The following is a 16,870-nucleotide window of genomic DNA, read 5'->3' on the forward strand; positions in this document are numbered from 1 at the left end:
TCCCATCCCCATTATATTTCTGTAACATATTTTGAATGAGCTTTCAATCCTGCCACATCAAGTGCTTTTTTAATGCAATTCTTCTGCTACTCAGAAATATTAGTAATTAAATTCTCTCAAATACGCTAGTGTAAAGCAGAGGGAGAACATCCCAATTCTATCAGCACTGGTGTTAATTATTTTAGGCAAGCTGTCATTTATGTTTTCTAAAGTGGATTTTGTTCTTGCAGTCAGGAACATTGCTTAGTGCAGAATTAATTAATCATTATAAATATAAAACCTGCAGTATCAGCTTCTGTGTTCAGTAAGGTTTCAAGAGGCAAGGTTGAAGGTGTCAATAGGCTGCTGTGGGGAATCATGGTTTTTTCATCTGATACAAGGACAATTAAATTATATGCCTAATCTTTACAGGAATATATATTTAAAGCATCATCACAAAATTTTAAAAGAAGAAAAATTTACAATTTATTGTGATTGGCAGCGTTTACTAATGCAATATTGTTTTAAAAATGCTGTATAAAACAAGATTAGTGAGGAAGAAATTGAAAAGCTAAGTTTACTATAAATTTGAAGAGTTATATTTAAAGGTGTCTTTCTCATTTTATTGCTTTGGAAAATGGTTGAGTCATTAATTTCCTTGCCATAGTACAAACACCAGCATAAAGATCTACAAGACCACAAAAATAAACAAATAATAATCCAACTTTGCCTAGAGCACACTGTGTATGAACTGAATGCCAGCACTTAAAACTATGGGGGTGGTTTTACTAGAAGAGGCCAAGCAAGTCTGACAGCTCAGAAAAACTGGAATTAATGATGAAATAAACTAAAAATTTAATCTTGATATTTGGTGTAAGAGATGTTTGCTTTTTCTTTACCTGCTCCCTTATTTTCCCCTCAGAAAGCAATTAAAGCATATTCATAATAAAAAAGGATGTGATTTCATTGTCCAAGACATGCACTGAATTTGCACCAGCAGAGAATTGGCTGATTATTTTCTCATACAGGGATCAAAAATGTGGTGTGTGGCCAGTAACTTTACTGAGTTTCTGACCATCATGTTGCATGTCTCATTATTTTACAATATGGATATGCTGGCATTTAATCTCCAAAAGCAATGGTTAATATGGAACTTTGAGGAGGGGAGGGAAATCAAATCTATCTAGAGATACCTGCTCAGAATCCTATGAAATACATGTTGACCTCCTGTTGAAAATGCACTCTGTGCTTTCCAAAGGCATTCTCTTTACATACATGTTGTGCTTGATTGAAAGGTATGGGTCTATCTGTGCAATAGATAGTATTAAATATGTAAGCTTCCTCAGTTTTATAGTTTATTGTAAAAGATATTATTTCATGATTTGTATTACTACAATTATGTTTGTAATGGGATTTTAATTGATTTTGAATCCAATTTAAAAATCCCTATTTTTAAAGCACACCTCAGCTGCTGCCACTTTGAATCTGTGCCAAGCTGGCAGACTGTAACTCATTGTGTCATCATTGAAATGTCTTGCTGCAGTGCTGGAGTTAGGGATTCAGAAATGATCTGCATTTAATACAGCCTCTTAACTTGCAGCCATTTCAGAACTTAGGAATGCAGAAATCTTCAATGAGCATGCTACTGACAGTCAGCAGGTATCTGGTAGGATTGTGTTGTTTTACTTACTCTTGACACTTGTTGAGCTGATAATCTTTTAAATATACTTTTATTAAGGACTACAATTATTTTCCTAATGCATGCATGGAGTTTGGTTTTTCCTCAAAACCTTATTTACCCAGATAAATCTAGGATTTGGAAGGCATGCAGTTGATCAAATACAATTCACAAACATCTTTCCTTGTCTTGGATACAGCATAAATCTACACCCAAACATCCACGTGACTTGAGGTGGGTAGAAATACCAATGATCATTCCTTCATTTGGGCTTCTTGTATCCACTCTGTTTATCTCTCATGAAGTTATTTTCTGACTCTCTTATACCTGTGATGATTAAAAACATGTAGAATTTCAGCTGGCATGTTTTAGATAATTATCTGTTGAGATAAGGTACCACTGTTATAAGATAAACAGTGGTTATTTTATACATTAAAAACCCTTCTTAGTATTTGAGATAATGTCACATAAGTTCATTTGACTACAAACAGGGGGTATTATTGCCCTCAGGCTGAAGCCAGAGCCTAACAAGCACTGAAAACTGTGGTTTGTCTTCCAAGATCATGTATATTCAGGTATTGCAGATGATCTTAGTTCATGTTTCAATCTGTGGAGTTTTCCAGAGCAAACTTTCCATTAACCCAGAAGATTCTAAAAGGTTAATTAATCACTGACTGGGTCTGAGGGAAATTGCAGCAAACTATTGCTCAAAAGTATTAAAGTGCTCTTTACAATTGGCTTCAGGCAATATTACCTAATCCCAGGAATGTCTTTAACCCTCAGGCAGGAGTTCATTGTGGTTGGCCTCAAGTGCAGTCAATAATCTGTATTTGCTATTAGGGCTCTGCTAGTAATTGAACTTTGGTTTAGTGGAAGAACCAACCATTTCAAAGAAAACCAACCAAACAAACAAAAGCCCAAACCATAACTACCTTTATTTTAGGTTCTATGTTTCTGTATCTTTTGAGAGCATTTTTGTTAACCACGAAGAAATGAACCTAGAAGAATGTTACCTACACTTGCTTCTTCTGAAAACAAGAATTTGATCTGCTTTCCTCCCTCCTTATAAGTGAGTGTTCTACCCACTAAGCATTGAGACATTGATTTTTTTTTTCCTTCTTGAAATTGTTCCACATTTCATAAAATGTTCAGACACCAATTAGTGCAGAAGCTGGTAGGTAACTACCAAGGTACACTTTTCTTCAGAGCTGTGCAGGTATTCACATAAATGAATGAAGACGATATCAAGCCAGATAATGAGTCAGCTCCAGGACTGGTATGGTTATGTCGGTGCAGGGCTGTGCCCAGGCTAATTAGCTCATTTGAAGAGAAGAGCTAATTAACTCTGGAAGAGCAGTGAGCAGCTGCTTCTTATATGCAGCTACTATTTCTGTTATTCACATCTGCAGTACCTGTGTAGTTCTGAGTCTACTGTGTAGACCTCTGGATGCAACACTCCTCACTGCAGACCATCCCTATGCTCTGAAAATGTACTATGTGGAGCTGCTTAACTCCAGTAAATTTGTGGTTGGTCTGTTTTTTTTGGTTCATCCCTTTCCCCATTTTACCTCTGCCTTTGTTTGTCATATATACTATAATATTCAAACCTGTTTAGCAGCAAAGATTATCCCTCTGAAATAAATTAAAAATATTTGGGGTATGAGAAACATGTGACAGAAGCCATAAAATTGTACAGACAAGAACAATTTCTAGTGACTCCTCTGTTTTGAATGATTGTTATTAAGAACTGCTTAGATGACATATCCTAACCATGTGGCAAGGCTGACAGGCACATGGGTAAATGCACATGTGACTTTTCTAGCAGATACTAATTGGAATTTCTCATTGAAAACTTGTCCTGCGTTTTCAAATAGCAGCACTATATAAAAGATGCAATTCTATTATTCTGCAGTTTAATTTTTTTTATATAAACTCTGAATACAGGCTAATACATCTTCTCTCCCCATGATACCCTGCAGTGTAACCCACTGAATAAAGAATAGCTCCCTATGCAATTGAGCATTATGTTATAACGAAGAGACTCAGTTATCAGATTATTAATATTTCTAAATGAAGCAATCATTCTGAAGCAAAAAAAGGAGAAATATTTCTCTCTATTTTATATTTGAATTAGGGTGTTTTCAATCCCATTATTATAAATTAGTTCAATAGAGCTTGCACAAAAGAGGTCCAGATAATAAAAAAACTGTTGAATTGTTACATATGTTAAGTTTCTGAGTACTATTGTTTGCCATAACTCACCTAAACAGGCAAGTGAGACATTTAGACACCTGATGGCAATCTTTCATTAAATTTGGTCAAGTATGATTTGTGCCTCATCCTGTATGACAATGTCTCAGACATAACAATACAATTTAGTTTTGTATAGGACTTCAGTCAAAAAAAACCCCACAAAGTCTTATGATGAGATGCATAAGGGAGAGATAACACTACTTGGATGTGGGTTCAGTGGTTCCCAGTATACAAAAAAATTACATTAGCTGAAAAAGTTAGAGGGGAAAACCCAGGAATTTTAAAGCAGCAAAGACAGTTATGCATTTTTGCAGCCAGCTGGAGTGAGAACAAACTGGAAAAAAGTGGCAAAGGGAGGAAAAGGTAAGTGAGGTTTATGTTGTGTTAAATGATGCAGCATAACCTAATGCCATGCATGAATTGTGTTACTTCAGAGACTTAAACAGATGCTGTTCACTATTTCTTAGGGCTGACTGGCCAGCTAGCCTGGCTTTCTTATTGCTATGCCAAGTGCAATAAACTTATTTTTGCAAAACAAATGTAGTCATCTGTGACAAATTCTACTTTCCTCACTATCTGTAGTCATCTTAAATGTACTAAACTTTGCATCAGCTCCATATTTGAGGTTAGGAGGAAGACAAGCTGAAGGAAATATGCGTTCAAACCCATTTGGTAGCTGATGTAATAAATAACAGTCGTAGTGTTTGTCAGTTTGTCAGTGTCAAAGACTCTGAAATACAGTTCTACAGAGCTGGACAAAAACCTATAGGAGGGAATTGTAGTTGTCAGTCCCCTTTGGTTCCTGATACAGTTTTGTGGCAGCCAAGGAGGGACACAGAGTTTTGACTCTCTAACTTCTTCTGGATGCAAGGATCATTTCTGCTCTTTCCCTTTGATGGGGGTTAGTTTAATAGTGCATCTGTCTTCCTTCTCTGTCTTCTGGAGAACCCCAACACAATTATTTACACTGGTTGCACTGAAGAGATACTTTATGTGCATCCAATTCTTCTGTCCCTGCCTGAAGGGCTCAAGCACAGCTGGTGAGGGGAGACAGATGGAGAAGGGCAGGTAAATTGTGAGACAGCCACGGTTTGCTCACCAGACAGTGGTTTCATCTTGACAACTGCCCAACTGTGGAAGCATATTGTGAGTGCCAGGGGCTGTGGCAACAGAGAAAAAGACTTTGATTAGTTTTCAGGAGGTAGAACAAGAACCTGGCACTCTTTTAATCCTGGAAATATTGTGTTGTCCTAGAAACAGCTTAAAGAAGGGATCCATTTAGTATTATAAATAAGTGTAAGCACAAATGGGTGCTTGGTCCTGGATAAATCTTAAAGTGACCCATTTATTCTAGAGGAGTCACTTTAGTGTGTTATGGATGTGAGACAAATTCAGTGAAAATTATTGCTTTCTGAAACATCTTTCTTTTTAGGGAAAAATGTTCCTTGGATTGGGCTAAAATCTGTAATTTTGAAAACCTTAAAAATAAACAACTACCTGACAGAGAGCAACCAGCCACTTCAATTACTTTGGAGTGACAGAATCCCTGTAGGAAGGAACAAAGGATCTCTCTCATTATTTTTGTACATATCCCTGACAGAAAACATTGACAAAAATCAAAGGGGTAAATTTTACCCTTCCTTCACAGTTCACCCACCACAGAGCATTACAGAGCTATTCAGCCACAAGGCAATACCTGGTTACTTGGGAAGTGCAGAGAGGATGCGAAGTGCCACCTCCTCTTCAGTGCTAGAAGCTGATATTCTTCATCCGTGACAGCTGGTGGGCAGTCAAGATGCAGTCAGACAGCCTTTGTGTTTGAATCCTCTTTGAGTGTTTATCTCTCAGATACAACATACATCAATCTTACCTTTCAAAGATTTCTTTTTTATCAGCATACTACCTCTTCATGAAAGTTATTTTATTTTATAGAAGATGAATGAACTGTGTTGAATAGACAAGCAAACAAACAAATCAAATACTGGTTTTTACTTTCACCATTGCCTCAGAAAAAAGGTTCCTTATGGTAATGATGTAAAAATGTGCTAATGCCAAATTAATGTCTCTACATTCAAATCTATTTAGCACTAGAAAAATTGAAAGCAGGTCCGAAAATTCCTAAAATTGTGCTAATAATTGAAATAGGACATTCAGCTTCTGCTCCAAGAAATGCTCCTTGAGCAATACACTGGTCTGAGGATAAGGGCTGGAATATATAAATTTAACCCTTAAAAGAACAGAGTTTAAAAGGCTATAGATAATGGTTTTCCAAACATTGTCTTGAGCTCTTCTTTTAATCCCCATGGGATTGAAATAAAACTGTGTTTATCCATGTAAGCAATACTCCTTTCCACAACAAGTGAGTATATTCTCCCCACCCACTTGCCCTCCGAAAGGTTATAATCTGCCCTTACCCCAAATAAATTTGAAAAATCGGAATGAATGCCAAAGGAGATGACATAGGTCATACTGAGGAAACAAATAATGAATGAGTAACCACCTAATGGATATATATTAGTCTTCCAACTCTGGTGTGTTTTGGAAGTAGATTTCCAACAAACTTTTACTAGATAGGCCACTTCCCACTCACCTTCTAGTGACATTTACTGTCCAATCAACATTTTCCTGTAAACGTGTCAGCTGTAGTGGCTTTTTGTTGCGGGTGTAGCTTAACCCCAGCCAGAAGTCCCACGCAGCCGCTGGCTCACCCCCTGTGAGAGACTGAAATATTAAAGATTAATGACTCAAACAATTGTCCATTTGCAAAAGCAGCAGGTGCTTTGCTGAGGCCAGGTTTGCACACACACCTCCCCGAGCTGAAGGGGATAGAAGGTTTCTGGACGTGGTGAAACCTCAGCTCTGCATGAGAACAGCCCAGGAGCAGAGGGGGCGCGCGCATCCACCACCAGAGGTTGGCCATAACAAACCGACCTTTGTTAGCAACAGCTGAGTTTTGAGCCAGATAAGGGAAGAAGCCAATAAGAAGGTCTTGAAGGTGGGATAGTGCTTTTTATTGTGCCTGTAGCTTCCTTAACACAACTGGTTCAGGTGTAAAACTCTTGGGGAAGGTATTGGGTCATTCACACATAGGCCTAAAGTTCTTTAGGGGGCATAACTGGCTCAGCTATACTGATATGAGAGACAATTGTCTTGTGTTAGGTGTCATAAACCATCAAAGACCCCTGAAGCTTCCCCAGACTTATTTCTGGAGCCTCCCACCAGGGGACTACACGTGATCCACAGCATTAGATCAGAGAGTGTAAAACTCCCCCGCCAGAGGAGGTGCCTGGGCCTTCCCTGAGCATATATTAATCCACTGAAACTTGTTTTTTGTAGTCTCCCCCACCCTCAGTGGATCAAGACTGGGCAACATTCCAATCAATAGACACCAAAATTGCAACAATCAAGTCTCATCTGGACCAATCCATGGGTGATGATACCTTTCTACTCTTATCCTTTCTTTCTCTTTCTTTCTTTTCCTTGTAAATTTTCTTAAGTGTTATTTTTATGTTTTTATATTGCTATATTTCTACAGATGGTAACCAAACTGACTACATACTTCCTTTCCATTGCAACCAAATTGTTCTGAAATAAACCTTCCATATAGATATTTATAAACTCTGGTCATTTAGCATTGTTTCACTCTAATTTGCCCCAAGGGATCTATTATTAGCAAGAACCTTAGTTAACCCACCTTCAGGGGCAGGTCATGCTTCCCCAGCCAGCATGATCAGGAAGAGAACTGGAAGGGTGAAAGTCAAAAAACTCATGAGTTGAGATAAAGACAACTTAGTAAGAAAAGCAAAAGCCACACATGCAAACAAAGCAAAACAAGGAATTCATTTACCACTTCCATGGACAGGCAGGTGTTTAGCTGTCCCTGGGACAGCCAAGCCCCTCCATGCACAATGGTGACTTGGGAGGACAAATGCCATCACACTAAAAGTCCCTCCTTCCTCCTCTCATTTTGCACACTGAGCATGTTGCCACATGGTCTGTGCCAGACTGGAAAGGTTGACTTCTCAGGACATTCTGGGATGCCTGTGGAGCATGGCAGGGAGCAGCTTGGGCCTTGGCCTGCCAAGGTGGTGAACTGCCCCCCATCCCAACACCCCTGGAGCTTGTATCCCAGCCTGGCAGAGCTGCCAGTCTTTGGCACACCACAGACAGGGCCAACCCCACTCCTGAGAGGCCGAGTGACGAGAAGTCCCGCCTAGAGGGTGGGCCCACAGAGGCCATTGGGTATTTAAAGCTGAGCATTAGTTGACTGTGTCCTGATCCTACCCTCTGCTGGAGGGTGTGTCTGATCCATGCTGGAACCCAGGAGTTGGTAGCTATCTATGTGTGTTTCTTATCTTTCTCTCCTTCTCTCTTTCTTCTTCTAATTCCCTTTTATTGGAACATTTTGGGTAACTTAACATCAAACAGCTTTGTACTTTGCTAAGTTGAATGGGCCAAATTAATACTGTGTGAAGTGTTTTCTGTTAATTGGATGTTGTGCTAAAGCTTTTGCCAAAGTTCCTTGATTTTCTATATTTTGCTAGTAAAATAATTTTGACCTCTTGAGAACATCTGATCTGTGTTTGTTTGGTCCATTTAACCACAAGTACCTTGTGTTTAAAGGACCTTAGTCAACCCCTTATGTTTAAATGTTGGGGCTTTAGAGTCTGGACTATCCCTTTGGTGAGTTGGGGTGCCTATCCTGACTCCAAGCTGTGTCTACTCCAAGCTTCCTTTGCCAACAGGGCAGTATAAAAAGCAGAAAAGTCCTTAGCTTTGTAAACACTGCTCAGCAATAACAAAAACATCTCTATGCTATCAACCCTGGGCTCAGCATAGATCCAAAACATAGGCCCATACCAGCCACTGTGAACAAAATTAGCTCTACCCTAGCCAGCACACATGGTGAAAGTGATAACGGTTGCTTAACTACAAGCTTACCTTTTAATGGGAAAGCAAATTTTTGAAATATTAGAAATGCAAACAAGACGTGGACAATTTGGTCTTTCCTCATTATCCCCTTTAATATGATCCCCTGATTGATTTTGGTACTGTCAGAAATCTTCCTCACCTTTGCTTACCTAGTGTTTCAAAGCAGCTCTGGACTAGTCTTCTTCCTATTAAACTTAATGTGTCAATAGTGAACTCTTTCTTTTCACCATCACACTCTTCAAGGATTAGGTAAGTAAAAAAACAGTCATTAGAAGAATTATGTAATTCCATATACCAGCTACAGGTCTATGGATTAATGATTATTAAATTAAAACACTTATGCAGACTGTGTGAGTGGAACTGCATTGAGGACTGTAGCAGAGATCTAATCTGCTTTTTTAAACTTTCCTTTGTATTTTTGTGTTGCTGTTGTTTTTATCCTAAAAGATTTAATTTATACAAAGTTTAAAAGCTGTTTAAAACATTGGAAATCCAAACCTGCTGCTTTCAGGAAAATTTCTTTCAGATTTTCCCTGCAGAGTTCCCCTTTCTTTGATGTTTGACAGGGACTTAAAACCTGGGATAGAGTGACCCATATAGGAAGAAAGAAAATAGGGACACTACATTTTTTCTAGAAAAACTGGGCTATCTGGTCATCTCATTTGTTACCAAAAATAATATCTTCTGAGAATGAGATCTGTGGGTACAGCGATTTGATGATTTCTTAACAGTGAGAGTAAAACAGACTCTGTTAGATAAAAGTTGATCTAAATTCCTTTTGTAGGTAGGAATTTTCAATTTTTGAACAAGAAATTGTTATTTTTGCTTACTAAATATACACTAAAAATAGATTCCTTTAAAAAAAAGGAAAAGCTCATTCATGTACTTAGCATCATATATTATTAGTTATAATAAACCCAGATACATTGAGCCCCTCCAACATTAACATTATGTGCTTCCCAGCTATATACCTTCTTTAAACCTGTTGAAAAAACCTCCACAAAAGGTTTATTTTATAGTCTGTTGGTCTGCTGAAATAGAGTGTTTTATAGACAGAGAGCAAATCCTTTTCATGGGCCATACATAATCAGGCAGAGATACATTAATGATGAGAACATGAAACATAACCATGTCAACTCTGAAGGAGAATGTCATTACAATAAAATATATCAGTGAATAAGGTTCACAAGTACACTACAAAAGCTTGAAAGATAAGGCTGAAATCTGAACTCTTTCTAAAGGATGATGTATAGAAAGAGGGGATTCTCTTACATTCTTAAAATGGGAAGATTTTGAAATTAGTATTTAGGGAAAACAATGCGTCATTAAAACCATGTTGTTTTGAGCAAGTTTTATTATTGGTGGGAAAGATTCCATGTGTAGGTAATTTTAAAGCATTTTCACTCTGACATCAGAAGTAATGTAATCTCTGATCCTTGCATCACCAAACACTTTACTGCCAGGGGATGGTTCACAAAACATTGTTTCACAGCTTCATCACTGCATAACACAACTGCTTACTGAGCTCCATAGTGTTTGGTCTGAGGCCCAACTTTATTCTTTCCAAGGTTCTGTCTTAGCACGGTCACATCAGATTCAGTCAACTATAAATGTTCCTTAGCTTCTTGAGTGCCCCCCTTACTGTTTCTTGACAGGTTTGTTGCTCCAGGGACACCAACACCAATTTGCAGATTGCCAGTGAAACAGCAATAATTTCCATGATACTTTTGCCTCCTTTGCCCACTTCCACATTCCCTGTTGTACTGCAGCAAATAACACCCAGAGGATGTCCCGTTGTCATCTTATTTCCTAGCATCAATCTCCCCTTTCTTTCACTCTATTTGTAGTACTCAAACCAACATCCAGCTCAGCCCTCACAATCTCCAGCCATTTCTGTATTTCCTTTCCATCTGTAAGGTACAATGTAACTAAACCTTGTTTGCAGAAGGCGCTGAAGGACGTTTTCAGCAGCATACTATCTTCAATTCTTAAGTTCTCAGCAAGGATTTCCATTTTCTTACTGTTAATTAGATATAATCAAGACAGCAGTGGTTTCAGGTGATAGCTTCAGTCTTTGATTAAATGTGATAGATCACATTGTTTTGCTAACTGGCTTCAAAGCCTCTTGTTTGTTTTGTTTCCAAATGTTTCTTCAGGGCTCTGCACATGCATGACACGCGGTTCATGGTCTGACTGCTGTCTCTTCTCTCTGCTGCTAAATCAATTTATGGTCAGTTTGTTATAGATGTGCTTTTTTCATATTTGTACTCGTGTTACTAATGTTCTGGACCATGGAAATGAAATTCAGTAACCAAAGTTACCAAAGTGGCCTTTTGAAGGAACCTTAATTTTGTTAGCTCAGGAGGAGTATGGAATTTGAGCCATGCTGAGATAACATCACACAGTAGGTCACACCCAAGGGCTGCCATTATCTCTCAGGGACACGCGCTCCTTGGGTGTCTTATTAATTATAGTTAATTGCATGGAAATTAATGAGCTTTTTCAGTGGCTACTGGGCTACTCTACAGCTGTGAGAAAAACTACATTAACTTTGATTTTTGTTTCTTATTCTTTGAACAGTTAAATGCTTTCAGTTTATCTCTGCTCTTCTAGTGTATAATTATTTCATAATTTTTATTGCTTCCCAACACCACTGCTATGTGTGCTTTCAGTAAGAAATTTTCTCCACTATTTTTATTACATATAATCTATGCCTAGGAAAGGAAATTTGCCTCATTTACCTTAAAATTCCCCTTGATTTGAGAAAGGTTTAAGAGCCATTTGCAAGTATAAACGTCTTAGGGACGTTTATACATGATTCTCCATGGTCTCCAGTTCTTATTTAGACAACATCCAGACAGCAAAGCTATCTATAATAAAATATCTAAAGAGGATCATGATGTTGCTGATAATTAACTTCAGAATTCTGGTTAAACAGCTATATCAAAAAACCTAGTATCTTCCTGAAACTAAAGCACTAATGTTAGAGAACATGGGTTATTTCAATGCTGGAAGTGAAAAACACAAACAAGAACCTGTATTTCTGAAGGAATTTGGTAGCTTGGGAACAGATATTTAGGTTTTCATTTGGCTTGACAGATCTTGGTCCCTTTTGGATATTTCTCTATTCTGTATGATAAACTCATGTATTCCATATTCATGGACCTGTAATATTTACTAAACAAATTTAACATTCAAGGCATTTCTATTTTTGATAACCTTTTTGTTGAATATAGAGTGGAGCTGATTTTGTGGAGTAACTGTAAGAAGCTGAAAGACATGATGAATGAATTGAGAAAAACTTGCTGTGAAGGAATAAGGATGATGCTGTGCTATCACTGCTGAGTGTTATTCATTATACACTATAAGCAGTGCTGCAGAATATTTAGTGGTGAGTACTTACAAAGCTCAGTATATCTTAAAAGCCCAGAGGAATTAATTAGGCCTTAAATAACCCCTGTTAATTTTTAGCACATACTAGTCATCTTTCCACTGACAAGATTTTACAAAAATACCCTTTTCTCAAGCCTTCCAAATATTTCCAACATCATAATGAACCCCATTTCTAAAATCAGTATCTTTTCATGGAAAACACAATGTTGAACACTTGAAAGCTCTAATGGAGCCTATATTCCTATAAAATTTATTCTTTGTAATAATATGGTCTTAAAGTTATGACTCATAAAAACATCATTTTATTGAAAATACAAAAAGTGAAAAGTTTTAAATGAGCATACAAAAATGAACTTAAGACATTAAGTACTTATTCAGTACTATATAAAGTTTGATATCATTTTCAAAACAATTGCAGGCTTGATGCAGAAGAAGGAAAGAAGAGAAGTTATAACAAAGTTCAGTTTACTTTTGAATTAATGTTGGTGATTCCAAGTACAGCTGTATTTGATGACGTTTAACTTTTTCAGTTTGAACAGAATAAAAATATTAAGAGCAAAAATTTGCATAAAACTTTAAATTTATCACTCATATACTTCAAAATGGCTGTTTCAAACTCATCTCTTCAGTTATTTAAGATATAACTTAAGGCAGTACCCACAGGAAGCAGACCTTTTAACAGCAGACACTAATCTAAGAGACAAAGGCCCTAAAACAATCCAACAGTTGCAAGATGAATTTTGACAAAAATAAGTCTGGCACACTTTTTTTATGAGTGAAAATGTTCAGCTGCTGCAGAAAGATACTAAAAGATAGATTCTCTAGTCTATAGGCCTTTAAATCAGTATAAATTATCTTTTTTAAAGGAATCCTATAGTCAAAACAGTTGCTGAATACATAAAGTTTTGATGTTCTACCCCATGTTAACTGCAAAAGTATCATAATAGCCCATTCTGGGCTTAGAAAATATTAATTCATGCATCTTGACCTACTTCAGAGGAAATTTTTACCAAATGAAACTTTTCTTTGTAAATTTTTAATATTTCATTAGAATTTCATCATTCTAGGCCACTGGATGCTGGTGAGCTGGTGACTGATAAATTACTTCCTGCAGATTAAATTAGCTGTGGCATACTCTTCTGGAAGTCACTAAATTTACCATGGGTCAAAAATGTCTCAAAGACTTCTTTCACAAACCAGCAGCATGACTAACTTTGTCATACAGGTCTAGAACAGATGTTTTTAATTCAAGAACCTAAATGATGCATAAGGATGTGTTTCTGTAGCCACTGGATCTGGAACTAGATTATCTTGAAGGTCCCTTCCAACCTGGGCGTGGGGGGCAGAGAACTATATCAACAGAACAGGGCCTGACCTACACCCTACCACACATTCCAAGAACCCAAGATGTCTTGGAACAGACTCCCTTTTCCAGTCCTGACAATATCTTCCCATTTTATCTTGACCTCAGGAACAAGTGCACTGTATTTATTTTATCCCTTCCTTTGCATCTGTTTGAATCCCATGTTTCAGAGTCATCATAACATGTTGGTCTGTAAAGACAGCATCATGTGAGCTATGTGGCCTATAACAGAAGCTTTAAATATGAAGTTTTAAATGTGACCTATAAGGAAAAGCAGTATTTGTCTCATTTTCTTGGAAGCACTTTCAACTTTTTAAATGTGACAGTGTGGTATAATGATGTAGTTGAGAATGGTGGTACCCTGATACCTGTCCCTTACAAAAGGCTGTAGTTCTTCAGCCACATGCTTTTTATGCCTCATTGGGATGTCTTGGAATGTCCTGGCTGCCAGGGTATAGTGGACACTGCTGGACTTAGTGAAAATTTGTGTAGAAAAACATCATTCTTCATTGAATAGGAGTTTCCTGATTGCAAAAACCTATAATCAGATGAGCTCCCCACCCTAGGTGTCTTGCAGAACAAAAGCAGTTTTTAATTATTTTATACCAAGTGAGGCATAAGACCAGGTTGAAGGTGTTTTATTTCCTCCATTTTGACCTCATTATCAGGTGGGAAAATTCTAAACATCATGTTTCTGGTTTGCAATAGATACGAAAATTTGTCACAAGACATGCCAGAGAGGACATATTCAGTGCAAGGTGTAGGATGTATTTTGAATTAATGCTGGAGCAAAGTACCCAGAATTTGATCCCTAAGAGGAGATTAATTGGGCTGGTTATTTGAAATTATGTTGTTATGAGAAAATGTACATAGGTGTGAAGAGAAGGTTTGCATCATTACAGGACTTTTAGACTTAAAGATACAATTGGAAAAATATTTTTTGATACTCAAAGAATTGCAGAATGGTTTGGGCTGGAAGGGACCTTGAGGATCATCTAATTCCAAATCCTATGCCATGAGCAGGAACACCTATTGCTAGACCAGTTTGCTCAGAACCACATCCAACCTGGCCTTCAACAATGGAGCATCCACAGCTTCTCTGGGCAACCTGCTGGAGTGTCTCACAACCCACACTGAAATCCACACCCTTTTCCTATGGAGGACCCCAAAACTGAGTGCAGCACTGCTGGTGGGTCTGAGCAGAGCAGAGGGGCAGAATCCCTTCCCCCACCCTGCTGCTCATTCTGCTTTTGGTGCATCCTGAACATGCTTGTCCTTCTGGGCTGTGAAGTGCACATTACTGGCACATGTCCAGCCTCTCATCCACCAAACCCCCCAAGGAATATGAAAGATAAATCCTTTCTTCACAAGTAATTTTCATGCAGTACTGGTCACACTGGTGTGTGATAGAAAGACCTCTTTATGGACAAGTAGCTCTTACAGGAGATAGTATTTATAACTGCCTATTGACAACATAGAATGTTCTATAATGACAATGCCTAGAATTGGCTTTTCCTTTCTTAAACCATCATTGTATTGAACCATGTAACCAGAAAATCACAATGCAGTGATCTTCCTCTATGCTAATCCTTCTGTGGGAGCTTAATGACTTGTCTGCTCATCTTGGAGATAATAAACTCCACAATGGAAGCAGTAGCTCCCTTGGTGACTTTGCATAAATCATTATTGGTAAAAGTGAAAGAAAACCTATATACAGAAAGTAAGAAGCAAGATAGCTCACATTTTTTATATTAATTATAATAGGCTTTAAAGCATCTGTAATCCAGTGAATAAATAGATTAAAAGCAAAAAATGTAAATATTATCCCAAAGTACAATCAATAAGATCCCCTACATACTCAGTGAAGTCATTTAATATTTCAGAATGATCGACCTTCATAAACAAAACCATACTATGTGCTTGTAAATACCAGCATGTTGTTCAAGGACCAGAGATAATACAACACATGGTAGAAAGAAACAGACTTTAACAGTTCAATAACTGAAAACTGAGGTGCCTTTAAAAGTTTATCTTACAGAAAAAATAATGGGAAGTCTGAGCCTTTTTAAGTAGGAGACTTGAACACCATGGATTATAGGTTTGTGATTCACAAACTGTCTGTAGAAAATGGCGCTGAGGATATGTCCTGGTTTTCCCAGAGAAAACATTTCTGTAATTAATAGAGCAAATGCAGCAGAAAGAGCACCGTATTCTCTCTGTAAGTAAGAGCTCACAGCCTGTAGAGACATTTACTCTGGTGTGTGAGTTGTGAATTCTTGAACCTTGATTCACCCTGGATTTGAACAGCAGAAAAAAATTGTCTGCAACTTTATTTTTTAAACACAAGAATGAGAAAAAGAGTGTGAAGAGTAAATGGGTCTATTCTTTTTCTTGTGCTACTGGCTGATTTAGTCCTGCATTCCTCAAAATTAATAAAGATATCAAAATTTTGGTCTTGTGTACCTTTATTCTTTAAAAGGGGAGAGGAAACAAACTGCGCACAGAGAAAGTAATACAGGTATGTTTAGACAGGGTTGTTCTTAGCCTTTGCTCCCCTTATGTTCTGTTATAATCTTGTTGAAATTTATTAAATTAGAGTATAAGCCCTTCAGGGCCTGGTCTGTATCTTCAGTAGTGGTTACACAGAGGTAGGGCTTTAAGCCGAAGAGGAAGAAACAGAAAAAGCAAGCAGGAATAGAAAGAGCCTGGGCTTAAAAAAGGAAGTATAATGGATTCTTTTAATACTCTTCTAGTTAGTACTTTAGGGAGCTAAACAGCAAGTTTGATTTGTATTGGCATATTTGCAGCACTTGCATCTTTTATCAAAGACATGACGATGTCAAAAAAGATAGAAGAAATATTAATACAATTCTGAATTATGCAATGAATTTACTTTGGATTCCTTTGCAAAAAAGCCTCTCTTCCTAATGATTCCTATTCTTCTCTTGTGTAAAAATAATTAGGAAATAATTTTTTGCAGGTGCTGTAGGTGATTTGCTTCACTTCATATAAATGTGTAACTTATATGCTGCCTCTTGTTAATGGCTTGAGTAAAATTACTTTTTATTAGAAATGGTGATCTAATCTTAAACAGTCACTTGACAAATTATGTAAAAAGGATGCAAAGCTGCTGAAGCATTTCCCTGGATGGCTGACTGCTTTAGGCTGGGTGAGAGGGCAGCAGGGAGACCCAGCCCTAGGGCAGCCCTTCAGGCAGGCAGATAATCTTCACGTCTTTAACTGAAGCTTCCCCAAGTAGTCAAGGGTTCAGT

At 37.6% G+C, this 16,870-nt stretch overlaps 1 long non-coding RNA gene across 3 annotated transcripts in view; it reads right to left on the reverse strand.

Annotated features, from left to right (window-relative positions):
• Positions 1-1,126: 1,126 nt before the first annotated feature.
• Positions 1,127-16,870, reverse strand: part of LOC146767550 (uncharacterized) — a 42,683-nt gene continuing 26,939 nt past the window's right edge. Inside the window, exons 3-8 of one of the 3 annotated variants that reach the window (XR_014954747.1) lie at positions 7,605-7,652; positions 6,501-6,631; positions 5,607-5,854; positions 5,408-5,456; positions 5,010-5,070; positions 1,127-1,984 (exon numbers count right to left, since the gene is read on the reverse strand). This is a non-coding gene — a long non-coding RNA (uncharacterized LOC146767550). Of the gene's footprint in view, positions 5,855-6,500; positions 6,632-7,604; positions 7,653-16,870 lie in introns of all 3 variants that reach the window. The other 2 variants (XR_014954746.1, XR_014954745.1) reach the window with 2 other exon arrangements.

This window comes from Lonchura striata, chromosome 4 (assembly GCF_050655825.1).
Source record: "Lonchura striata isolate lonStrDom1 chromosome 4, ASM5065582v1, whole genome shotgun sequence".
Classification (NCBI taxonomy): Eukaryota; Metazoa; Chordata; class Aves; order Passeriformes; family Estrildidae; genus Lonchura; species Lonchura striata.